A 12036-nucleotide genomic window follows, 5' to 3' on the forward strand; every position below is an offset into this window, starting at 1 on the left:
AAGCCTATAGACCACACAACTTATTCAGAAAAAAAGGAGGTACGTTGATTAGCCTAAATTTCTAATTATTTATAGAGTTTTGCATTCTAAATCTAGATATTAAGGCTTAATTCTTTGGCTGGTTATACCAGTATCTTAGAGGACTGGCTATAGAAAGAAATAGGCTAGCCCATGTCAGAAATGAGGGTGATGTTACAACTCAGCTCCTTGGGAACTTGACATGGTGACTATATAGATGATTTCTGGTTCTTTTTCTCCCATGCCTCAACTTCTTTCTTTAAAATAAAGACTATTATAGAAAACAAGGCTGATGCCTTGCTTCCACTATGATTAATTCAGTTTCCCACTGACTTAAAAGGTTTGAAGGAATACCTTCTCTGTGATTGCCAGGCTTGAATGTTTTTTTCCTCCATTTCCAATCCAGCTTTTTGATACTTGATTAATCTGGTAAGGCTTCACTTGTCTAAAGATAACTGCAGATTTGCAGCTTGTTTCAGTATAGACAAAATTTTGCTGGGCTGGTTTCCCTCAAAGCTGGATGCTACCGTGTGTGATTTATAAAACCATCATTTTTTGGAAATTGTAGTTTTTAACATTTAAATGTAAAAACAGGTGCGTCCAAAATTTCTTCAAACATTGAACTGAGTTGACTTGAAAAAAACCTTGGAAGACTTATAGTGATCCCACACACTAATAAGATACAGGATACTTGACCTCTCTTTGAATTTCTCTGCTGGCATGTTGAATTCATAATTGCTCTTCCCTGGACTTGGAAATGGCGCATCCTTCTTCTAAGTGTTACAGGCTGATGATATCAACAGATGAAGAAGAAATGCCAATGCTGCAGAGGCTTTAGCATGTTAAGATCCATTTTTAGAAAGGTGCTTAAACAGGGAGTAAATCCTGGATATATGTTGAATAATTAAATTCTAAATATTCTTACTTTAAAAAAGATTTTATAATAACACTACTATACAGAACTATTTCTATTCCTCTGAAGAATATCTAGCATTCACATATAAATAAAATTATTAAGGCAGTTGTGGTGACTGATTTCTAATAATACCATGCATTTTATTTTATTTGAAAATGTTTTAAAGTCTTCTGAAACTTAAGTTCGTTACAGAAGGCTTTTTCATTTCCTTAATGGTTTTTCATTTAGATTTAATTAGTAGAAGAAACTTCTAGCATAGAAGCCAAAGTTATCTGATATTTTCATAACGTATCTGGGAAAATTACAGCTGTTTCTCTTGTTACCTTTTAAATTACATTTTTTGGCAACTAATGTATTAATCCTGCATATGTTATCAAAGAGCTATAGTTTCTAGAGAGTTAAAACTTAAAAAATCAATAAATCTATTTCAGAACTTGAAGCTTCTGGGATTCTCATCGAGGCTATTTTCTGTACAATAAATAGTAAAAAATTAGGTAATACCAAGCTGAAATATAAGAATAAAAAAAATAAATAAATCAGTTGAACTAAAAAAATGTTGTATCCTTCAAATAAAGAATTATCAAAGAAATGTGGAAAAAGAGTCTTTATGATCTGAGAGAGCTTCATGCCATGAAGGTGTTTTATATGTTTGTTAAAGTAGAACCATTTAACATTTATATGCACACTGAACAAGAAAGGGTTTAAAAGGAGAGTAGTATGTAATTTAACTTAACTGCACATTTGTGAAGTCACTAGTCCACTCCAGATGAGAGATAATAAGCAGAATTGGTTCATTCATCCTCTAGTCATTCGATTCCCACCATCATAACTCAGGCATACTAGCACAGATTCAAGACACAATATTACACTACAAATCCTTATTCAGTCTTAACATTTTAAACATTACAGATGTATACTTCTCAGCATCCTATGTGATGACATTTAAAAGTCATGTTATAAAGGTCCAAGTCCTCAGGAACTTAAAAAAATATACCAGAGACCACAGTATAAATTGCACGTTATTTCAAGATGCTACAATACTTAAGAAAGGTGAATAAACATAACATCAGGAATAACAGCTCTGATTTCCTGGTCCTTCTTGCTTCCTGTATTTTCTTACTGTAATCAAAAGGCAAACCGAGAATTTATTGCTAAAGGATTTCAGAGCCACTATCTGCTTAGTGACCTATATATGCATTTATTTTCAATGAAAATATTTACACCTATATTCATTCATCTTTAGCACTTATAAAGGTGGTACGAATGATAAACAAAAGTTTCTGATGATGTGGTTTACCCAGTCCTCATTCACAATAAATCTTGCAAGCACCTAAAACTGCCAAGCTTCTATAACTACCAGTCCAAAAATTTGTGCATCTGGGCTCTTGCACATGTGTAGAAGTGCAGCAGCTGTTCTATTCCTCTGCATAATTTTCTCCTTTTGATTTTACCTTATGAAGTAAGGTTTCTTAAGGTAACTGATAACATACTTTGGATCAGACCAGGATGAACTTTATCACCTAGCTCAGAACCAAGTCTCCCAAACACATGTAGAGATATGCCAAGCTCTGTAAAATCTAGGATTTCTTCTTTGATCCTTCTGGTGACTTAGTGAGGCAGGAAGAAGCCAAGGACAAGGGACGAGCGAGATAGATAGATAGATAGACAGATAGATAGACAGACAGACAGACAAATTCTATATGGACTGCTTTAGATTGTTGTTTTGGGTTTGTGGGATGATTGGAAACAGGAGTACAGTTGAAAGCACCTGACAGCCAAGTACAGTAGGATCAGAGCAGTGAAGCTAGAGAGGATAATGATGGATTCTGAGATAGTCACAAATTGAGAGGAAAAGCTAGAAAACTCAGTGGATCTATTGTACTTGGGAATAGTCTCTTCTATGGTTGTTGTATGGTAAAGGTAAAGAAACAGGACAAGGAGAAAGTAAACCAATATTATGAGCCTTGCATTCATGTTCATGTTCTTCCTTATGGCCTCGAGTTCTTTCAGTGACCCATCGCTACCTCAATATTTGGAATAATTACATATTTTATTACCCTTCACCCACATACTTCAAGTCATTTTCCTTTGGCATTACTTGGGAATTAGGAAATTAATTATCTTTTTCAATATGTATGTAAATCTTTTGGCATGGGGACCTTGTGTCCCATACTGCTGCTATTAAGCAGGATCTACAGTCTCTTCTAGAAGAACCATCTTAGTGATTTTTAATAGGAGAGCTTTCTTGCTACAATAATTAGAACAGGGAATTTAACTGGGAAAGATTCACAGTGGTAAAATAACAGTGTTCAAATCCTTAGCTTACTAGAAAAGGAAGCAAAACCATACAGGTGTTTGGTGGGTTTTGGGAGGGTTTTTTTGTTGTTTCTTTTTTTTTGCTCTAATTAATTAAAATCAATTGCAGAACTTCCTCTTCTCCAGAACTGTATTGCTGTCTGTTCACTACAAATCCTTGCTGTTCTCAATATGTACATAGGTTACCTTCACCAGTTATGTAGTTTACTTTTCTTGTTCTATCAACATCAATTAATTCTTATTACACTGTAATATTAACTATTCCTAAGTCCAATTGTATTCTTGGGTAAGTAGTTTAAAAAATGTACAGAATTTCAATAAAGAGTCATTGCAAAGTGTAGGAAATATTGGCATAGAATACTCTTCAGTCTTGACCGAACAAAATCCATGGTTTTACTGTTTCTCATATAAATATGCATGTATTTGCCCTATTACCTTCTCATACTTATCCATCACTCATAGTCTTTCATGTTTGCCCATTTCAGTTGTGCTGCAATCCTATTTTGGACAAGATTGTCTCTGAATTCTCCTTTTGTCTGTTACTATGTTTGAGTGAGCTTGTCAGGCAAAGCCTTCATTTTCCGTCTTCAAAACACAGTCGAAGAACTAGTCATTATTAGTTTTCAACAACTGTTCACCACAATGATTTAACAGCTTCAAAAAATCTCTTTGCTCCCACTGTCCTCAGAAATTGGCTACAGGCTGAACCAAAGGAAAGAAAATTTTTGCCATGAAGCTTATTAGATTTTGCTTATATCTTCTAGGAAACCAAAGTTCTTCTCTTCAACACAAATAATGTACTTCAGTGTGAAAAAAAACCAGAAATCTCAAACTTAACTCCCCTCCCATTCCCCCTCTCTCCGAGCCCATTTATTTCAAAATTATAACATTGAACGTTTCTTTTAGACTGTAAATTCCATCTAAGAGCCCAACTTCCAAAGTTCCTTGTTCAGTCTCTTCCCCAGGATTTATGAGATATAGGAATGGACAAAGTTGGGTTGTCCCAGTTGAGACCAAAGTCCAGATGTCAAAAAATTTATCCTGGTGCTATTAGTAACTGTGCTGAAACTTAACTGAACTTCAACTCCCCACACCAGATGCCTCTGACTAGGGGGTTGCACTTGGCCACAAGTGACTCTCTTCTTTTTACCACCAGATTTCCCCATCAGTAGAGATATCTGGCTTACCCTGGATTCAGAAGCCAGATTGTGAGTCAGTATATGCAGGAAATGTGATCTATCAGGGACAGTGGCTTATGGGCACAGTTGGAGGATAAAATAAAAATGCATACATTTTCAAGGATTCAAAAGTTTCCAGGTACATGCTAAGAAAGCTAGAAAGGTATCTTTCCCTGGTCCCAGAGAAGATTTTCTGCAATGGACCCATAAATATACTTGGCTGCTGAGAGATAGGTGCCCTTGAGCCCTCTCTTGGGGCTTTCTCTACACAGAAAAGCTGCAATGGACATTTGAAGACTTTTGAGAGACTGCCATTGTCTGGCAGTAAATCGGTCTCAGGAAAATTCTGACTAACTCTAACTTTACCTGAAATCCTTTTGGTTCCATCAATACTTAACTTACAGTATCATAAAACTGAAATCTTTATGGGATGCCTCATTTTAAGACCTTTTGTCTACATTCTTCAGCAGATACTATTTAAGGAGGAGTTTGTAAAATATATTATGCATGTATGCATCTTTCTTAGCTGTACAAATTGATCTCTAGCGTTTACCATAAAATGCTCAAATGCAAAGAGCTAAAAACACAGAAGAGTAGATGCAGAATGAGTAATATGCTCCATTAATAGAATGAGATAGTAAAGGAATAACATTAGTCTGCATTAGTTGGTTAATATTTGTACAGTTTTCTGAATATACAACAAGCTCCATATAAGCATTAAATTATTAATATTAGGCTGTCAAATCTCTCTGATTTGTACTGCTCTTGCTTGCTAGGTGTTATGAAAATGAATACATGCCTAAAAGGATGAGCACTAGAGCAATCAAATCAAATCAAACCAAGACTACACTTTAACAAGTATTGCTGAATCTGTTTTGCACATGGCAGTAATGTTTGTGCACCTGCTGTTGTAATATTCACTGAAACACCTCCTCCTGAGTTTTTTTTTTTGCTTTCCTTTAGTATGAAAGGGTCAATACTGAGCACATTACATTTGTTTGTGTATTGGTGCTATGCTACTATGTTGGTGGCATTTCTATCTGTATGCACCCAGTTTTGCATTCTTTACCACCAACATATGATTCCAAGTGTTAGTTTCATTAGAAATTATGAGATCTTCATTCTAACAGTGATTATACAAATGACAATAATACTTAAATTTTGTGCAGTCCTGATTATATAGACTGTACATGGCCTACTTCATATGAACATCAGATGAAAATAATGTCTGCCTTTTTATGACAGCTCAAAGTATTTACAAATACTGATCAATGAGTTAAAATTTACAGAGTATGTAAAGTTTCTATGAATATATATGGTATGCATATTGGTCTAATACTGATAATGCAGTATAACTACAGCTTTGAGGCATCAAGTGTGGTTTCTTTCATAAAACACCTGGCTGATAAAAAGAAATCATAAGTGATGCCCTTTTTTTGTGGTTGGCTATTATTTTAACGTAGATAAATGTATGAAAGAGGAAAGCAGAGACACAAATCACAACAAACAGATCCAGAGAAGGAGGAAAAAAAAAGCCAAAAAGAGCTCTTTTGAAACAGCTGAGAATTCACAAGAAATAATTTTGAGGACAATTCTGACCATTTTATAGTGTTTGAATTTCTCAAGTGCAGTGTAAAGCAGTGTTTCCCATGCCTCATGTAAATAAGATTAGGATTGTATAAAAGTAAACTGACTTCATCATTATCTTTTTCTCTTATCCAAAATACATACCAGGATGACAGATTTTGACTAGCTATTCAGTTTGAAAGAGATAAGTGTATATTCCTGCCCATTTGGATTGTGACTTCTTTGTACAGAATTCAGAGTGCTTGAGGTCATTGTCCGTTTGGTCTCATTGTATGCTATCAAAGTAAAAAGTGATCTTTAGCTGGATGAGCTATTAGAAAAACTCAGTTTTGCTGCACTCCCAGTAATGAATCACATAGTAACTCAGGGAGAAATTGAATATTCTGGTAATTGTTAAGAAAAACCAGTTAGCAATATCATTTAGGGCTGCAACGGAAAAGCTGAAATGGGTCCAGTTGCTAAGGAAAAAAAAAACAACGCCCTACAACAAAACCTTTACTCATTTACTGCCATTGACAGACAAGATTGACACATTTGCTCTGAACTTCTGAATGAAGTATTAGCAGTTTCTTAGCAACTAATCCCACAGGAATGGATTCACATGTGCTGTGGGTATGAATCTACAATTTAGGATTAATTGGGTTGCTTTTACAAAGCATAGACTTTTGTAAAGAAGCCTAATTTTAAATAAATTTAAAGTTTCTGGTAAGCTAATGTCTTGGAAGATGTTTCTTTAAGCTTCTGCTAAAGCTACTTTGAGCTTGCTTAGGTGGGACCAGCATCCAGGGACATGTATCCATTGCCCCTGTCCACCAAGGCTTTGACCTGCCTGCCAGCCTGCAGGACTGATAGAAGGCAGTACTCTGTGTAATGGCTGCTGTTACACAGTGGCCTTGCTGTAGTCTGCCTTGAAAGAACTGTTCTGTAATTAATAAAAATAAGATTTTTTTTGTGAAGGTCGGTATACTCAGCGAAACATGTTTAGAGAAACATGCACTCTATTCTTGTCTCAACCTATTTTGTACATATCATATGTATCTTGGTATTATTTTATACAATTTTTTTAATTGTTTTTTGGTCTGAGCATCACAGAACTCTGTTGGTTTACTGAGGCTATTTTATAACAGCAGAACCCAAATTGTTTGCATTTATTTCCAGTTATCTTTGACTATATGGACACATAGCTGTATGCTATGCTCAGTGAAGTATCAGTTAAACACTAAAAAAAAAAAAATTATTTTGCAGCTGGACCTGGAAATTAGATTTCTATCCAGACTTAAAATAAGTTGGATTCATGTTAAAATTAACTTCATTGTAAAACTGGACTGAAATTTGCAAACATCCTTCTCCAATGGTTAGAAGAAACCAAGGTAAATGACCTGTTCAGATTCAGCACCTTATATTTAGACAGTTAAATTAAAGAAAGATTAATCTGTCCCTCAGTCCCTATCTGAGTATCTGATGGGGTAAAAAATAAAATTGAAAAAAAATAAATCTAAAAGATCTTTAGAACACGATAAACTTCAGCTCAACCTGTCCCTGTCTACTAAAATGTAAGAATCCTCCTTGTGCTGAACTTTATCTCCTCTAGGCTCAAAGACTAAAAGCTGACCTCAAATGACCTACCAACAAAAAAACTTTAGTGATGTTGAATGTACATTTTATTTATTGGACAGAAAGAATCTTAGCAGTTGGTACTAATACTCCATTTAGGAAGACTGCAGCTGAGAAAATGTAATGAGACTGGTGGTTTACATGAGAAATTGGTACTACTTTCCTAAATGCACCAATGGCCTCCAAGTTATATTTGTGCTTCAGAGATAAGCCAAATACCATTATTCTGTCCTGCAGTAGTCAGTATTTTTAGAAAAGATAAAATAACCAACACTTGCATTTTTCACATCTCTAGTATGAACCAATAGCCCCATGAAATTGGATGAGCACTAACCTTCTCTGAAAAATGATTAGCCCTATGTTCTAAGATAAAAATAATAAAATATGAAAAATTTTTGAAGGACAAGAATTGCTCCTCTTGAGCTGTGAATTAAACTTCTTTGTGGAATTGTGTATAAGATTTTTTTTTCCAGAAAATTGTGGAGTAGCAAGTAACACTATTTATTAGGATTTAGTGAAATACATGAAGAAGCTTGAGTATAGGAAAATTATTAGAAAGATACAAGGTAACATTTTGAAAAAATAGCTACATGGTTTTGAAGTTGAAAATCCATTTCTAAATGATGCAGGAATTTGGGGGTTTTGCACCTATTGAATGTCAACATAATTTTAGCAATTAAGTGCTTGCATCACTTTTGACAGTTTCACATATGTTTCAGGAGAAAGAAAAAATAAATAAAGAAACATTGATCCATTTTTCAGAAAGCATTTTTTAGACTGACTCTCTGCGAACAGAAGGCTGTTGAATAACTTACAGATTATTAATATTTTGGAACATACAGGCAAGAAGAAACAATAGCCAACTATCCTATAAATTGGAGAAAATTAAAATTTTGGAAGTGGAAACCTTGTGCTAAGGAGAAAGTGAAGACTGGAAGTCCCCCCAGAAACCAGTAATTCTACAGACTGAGAGAGCAACCCTGGGAGACTTGGGAGAGTGTCAGACTCCGCTAGGAGCTCTCCTAGTGGCAGGCACCTGGAAGAGACTCAAGGCAGAGGGGTCGTAACTGGTAGAGTCCCAGAGCTTTTCTCTTCTCAGTTCTGTGAGGGAAGAATATTCTGTACACCTCTTGCTTTGAGACGAGGTGAAACAGCCCGATAGTATTAATCTCATCCAAATCTTTATGGATGTGTGTGTCTGCATCTGTCCCAAATCCAAGACAATTCGGTATTCAGTTATCTCTTTTTCCTTCAGCTGCACTGAATTCTTATCTCTCTACCTGAATACTTTTCTGATAAGAAAATTCATTTCTTCTATATAGCAAATATTACTGGTAGCATGACCCTGGAGAGAGTACTTGGAAACACCAATAAGATTAAATGCTAATTATAAAAGCTCAGGGAAAAAAAAAAGAAAAATAAAAAAATAAAAGGCTGCTATCCATCTACAAAACATAAAATTGTCTGAGAATGACAAAATAGGAGTGCTTTGATAACAACCATCTGTTAGGAACTTATTGAGATGTTTCCAGGAGGGCTCTGTTTGCCCTTGATTTTCAGTTCTTTTGGGCTAGAAACAGGATGGTGAATAGGTTGCTGTACTCCTCACTGAAGGAGAAGATATATGTTTTTAGTCACACAGAGGGTACAGATAAAGTTCGTAGACAGCTACACAGGGTTCACCTGCATATTGAGTCCAATGACTTTCTTTAATGACTGTTATCTTTTTATTCTCAAATTAAGTCTGGTACTGAACCCTAAATAAGTATGGACAAGGAACCTAGAAATGACCTTAAGGCAACAAATCAAAACTACTTACACATATTTAAATGATACTAGTAAAGACATAATTTCTCATGTTATACAGTCTGTTTTGATTTGCTGACACTACAGACTGTACAATTTGTTCATTTAGTAAACCTGTACCTGTAGGGTATTGAAGAACTACATAGAGACATCCAAACCAAATGCATCACAGTTAACCTGTATTCCAGAAGAGAACAGTCTTGGCTTTGTTGAAGTCTGTCCATGACCATACACTGCTCCCCTCATTAACTCCAGTAGTGTAGTACACTAACATCACTGGACAGTTTCTGATGTCATATGTGTGAATGTTCAAAGCTAGTTGAATGTGATGGGACACTGATTTGGCCAAATCTTTGAACTTGAATATCCTTCAAAATTGCTCTTTAGATGAGCTCCTATAGACAAACTGTGATTTTGACCATTAAACTGGAAAAGGAAGGTTTTGTTGGAATATAAACTTTAAAGGAGAGAAAATTTCGAATAACTATGTCTTCATAGCAACAAAAAATTTAGAAAGAGTTCTTCCTTGAAAGAATGTCCTTGCATATGGTCTTGGTTTGAACTAGCTCAGAGATGGTTTTGGCTTCCACAAATTTTGTTAATTTCTTTGTGGTCTTCTGCCATCTCTGTGGTGTGGCTGCCTGATCCTTCTTTTCTGTCATTTTTCTTCCCTTCTCTGTTTGAAATGAAGTTTCTTGGACCTTTCCTGTGACAATCTTGCTTTCTACTCTGTTCTGTATCCTGCAGCCTAGAAAACTTTCTCTCAGACATGTTTGAGTTCAGACTCCTTTTCTTAGTCCTTACAGTAAGGCTGACATCAGGAGAGATCAAACATGAAGAGCCATTGCATGGAATTACACAAGTAGTGTGAGCACCCTATGCCAGGACAACCTGTCCCCTACAGATTTCACACTGATTTCATGAACCTGCCAGATGCTCTCTGCCAAGATTATATTCTCACTGTGAAGAAGAAGGACTGCCTGTGAAAATGGGGAAACCCCTCTAACTCATCTGCCTTGCCAGTTTAGATATAGAATCTTTTTCTTTGATATAGACTAATTGAAATGATTGTAGTCTAGATCATAAAAATGGTAGGATAGTAGAAAAAGACATAAGAGTACATCTGTATATCTTAGAAAAGAGATCAACTTTACTGAATTACTCTATTTCGTTCACTAAAAGATAGAGGATATTTTGGAAATTAAGCCAAATATAATTTGCTTACATTAATAGCCTGAAAGCACCTGTTAACCAACAATATTTATGATTTTACCATTCTACTTGACCTAATGATTATGAGAAGAAACACATTTTATTTCAGGAGGATCATCTTCTGTGATTCAGACGAGACCATTAAAATGTATTTATATAATTTGATTAGGAATAAGAACATAGTGAAACAAATAATATTGCAGTCATTAATCAGAATCATGTCTTTGCTGTGCTAGGCACATTCCAAGCTGATGTGGGAGACATTATTACTTTACCACAGAGGGAAATTCACTTTTGCATAGAAGGTTGCAGGTCTATATATCATCTAAAGCCCACATAAATACACCAGTTTTATGTGGAGTTTCCAAATATGGTAACATCTTTTACCATAAAAATACCCAAGATTACACAGGAGAAAATTTACTTCTGCTTTTTTTCAAGCTGAATTTCACTTTTATCGCCTACAAGACTTAGAACAAGTTTATGTACTTAAGTGTCATTTAAGTTCAATGTGGTGATAATAACTGAAATTTTATCATCTTATCTATACTAAGGTTCTGAAGATGAAAACAAGTCATTTTTCTGAAAATCTGATATCTTGTTCTGAAATTAATGTAAGGAACTATTTATGAGCTGGGATATTTCTAAATCCTGTTGTTTGAATGAATACGCTGTGCTGCTTAAAAAGCAAAGCAGTTTGAACTAACAGCAAATACCTCGGCTTCCAACAAAAACAGAACAATAAGTCTGTAAAACATCTCATTTTAGAAGTTTTTCTGCCATAAAAATAATTTGATCTTCTACATCTAGGTTGTAAAATCAGTCATTCTGGATCCAGTGGCTGCATAAAATTCATGACTTGAAAAATGGAGGACAGAATTAGTTGTTGCAGGGTTTCATAACTCTTTCACACTGAGTCTAATAGCTGTGCCACAAAGGAAAGCAAGATACATATAAATGACTGAAAGTCATGGCTAAATTAATATTTCTATGTCCAGGCATATGTAACTTTCATATACATAGATACTAACATGAAAAACAATGAGTATAAAGATGGGAAACTTTCAGATTCTATCCATGACAATTCTGAAGCTGTGCAAGTATCCTTGTGCTTGTGTTCATTTTGAGAACCTTAGTATAAATAAGGTAATAAAATTTCGGTTAATTTCAATCAACCTCATGTATTCTCTATGCACAGAAAACAAGTGCAAAATTTTAAACTAGTGGTAAAAAGGAAATGTTCCTGGAAAAAGTACTGTCTACCTTGGACTTTGGGAAAGCTCCAGCTCAAGACTAAGTAGAGAAATTCCACGTTTGTTCAAGTGGAATGTTGGTTTTTACAACATCCTGCTCCAGAAGGCAAAAATGGGTGCTGTTTGAAGCTGTACA

Source organism: Pezoporus occidentalis, unplaced genomic scaffold (genome assembly GCF_034315485.1).
Source record: "Pezoporus occidentalis ecotype Australia unplaced genomic scaffold, CSIRO_AGI_Poc_V1 ctg87, whole genome shotgun sequence".
Lineage (NCBI taxonomy): Eukaryota > Metazoa > Chordata > Aves > Psittaciformes > Psittacidae > Pezoporus > Pezoporus occidentalis.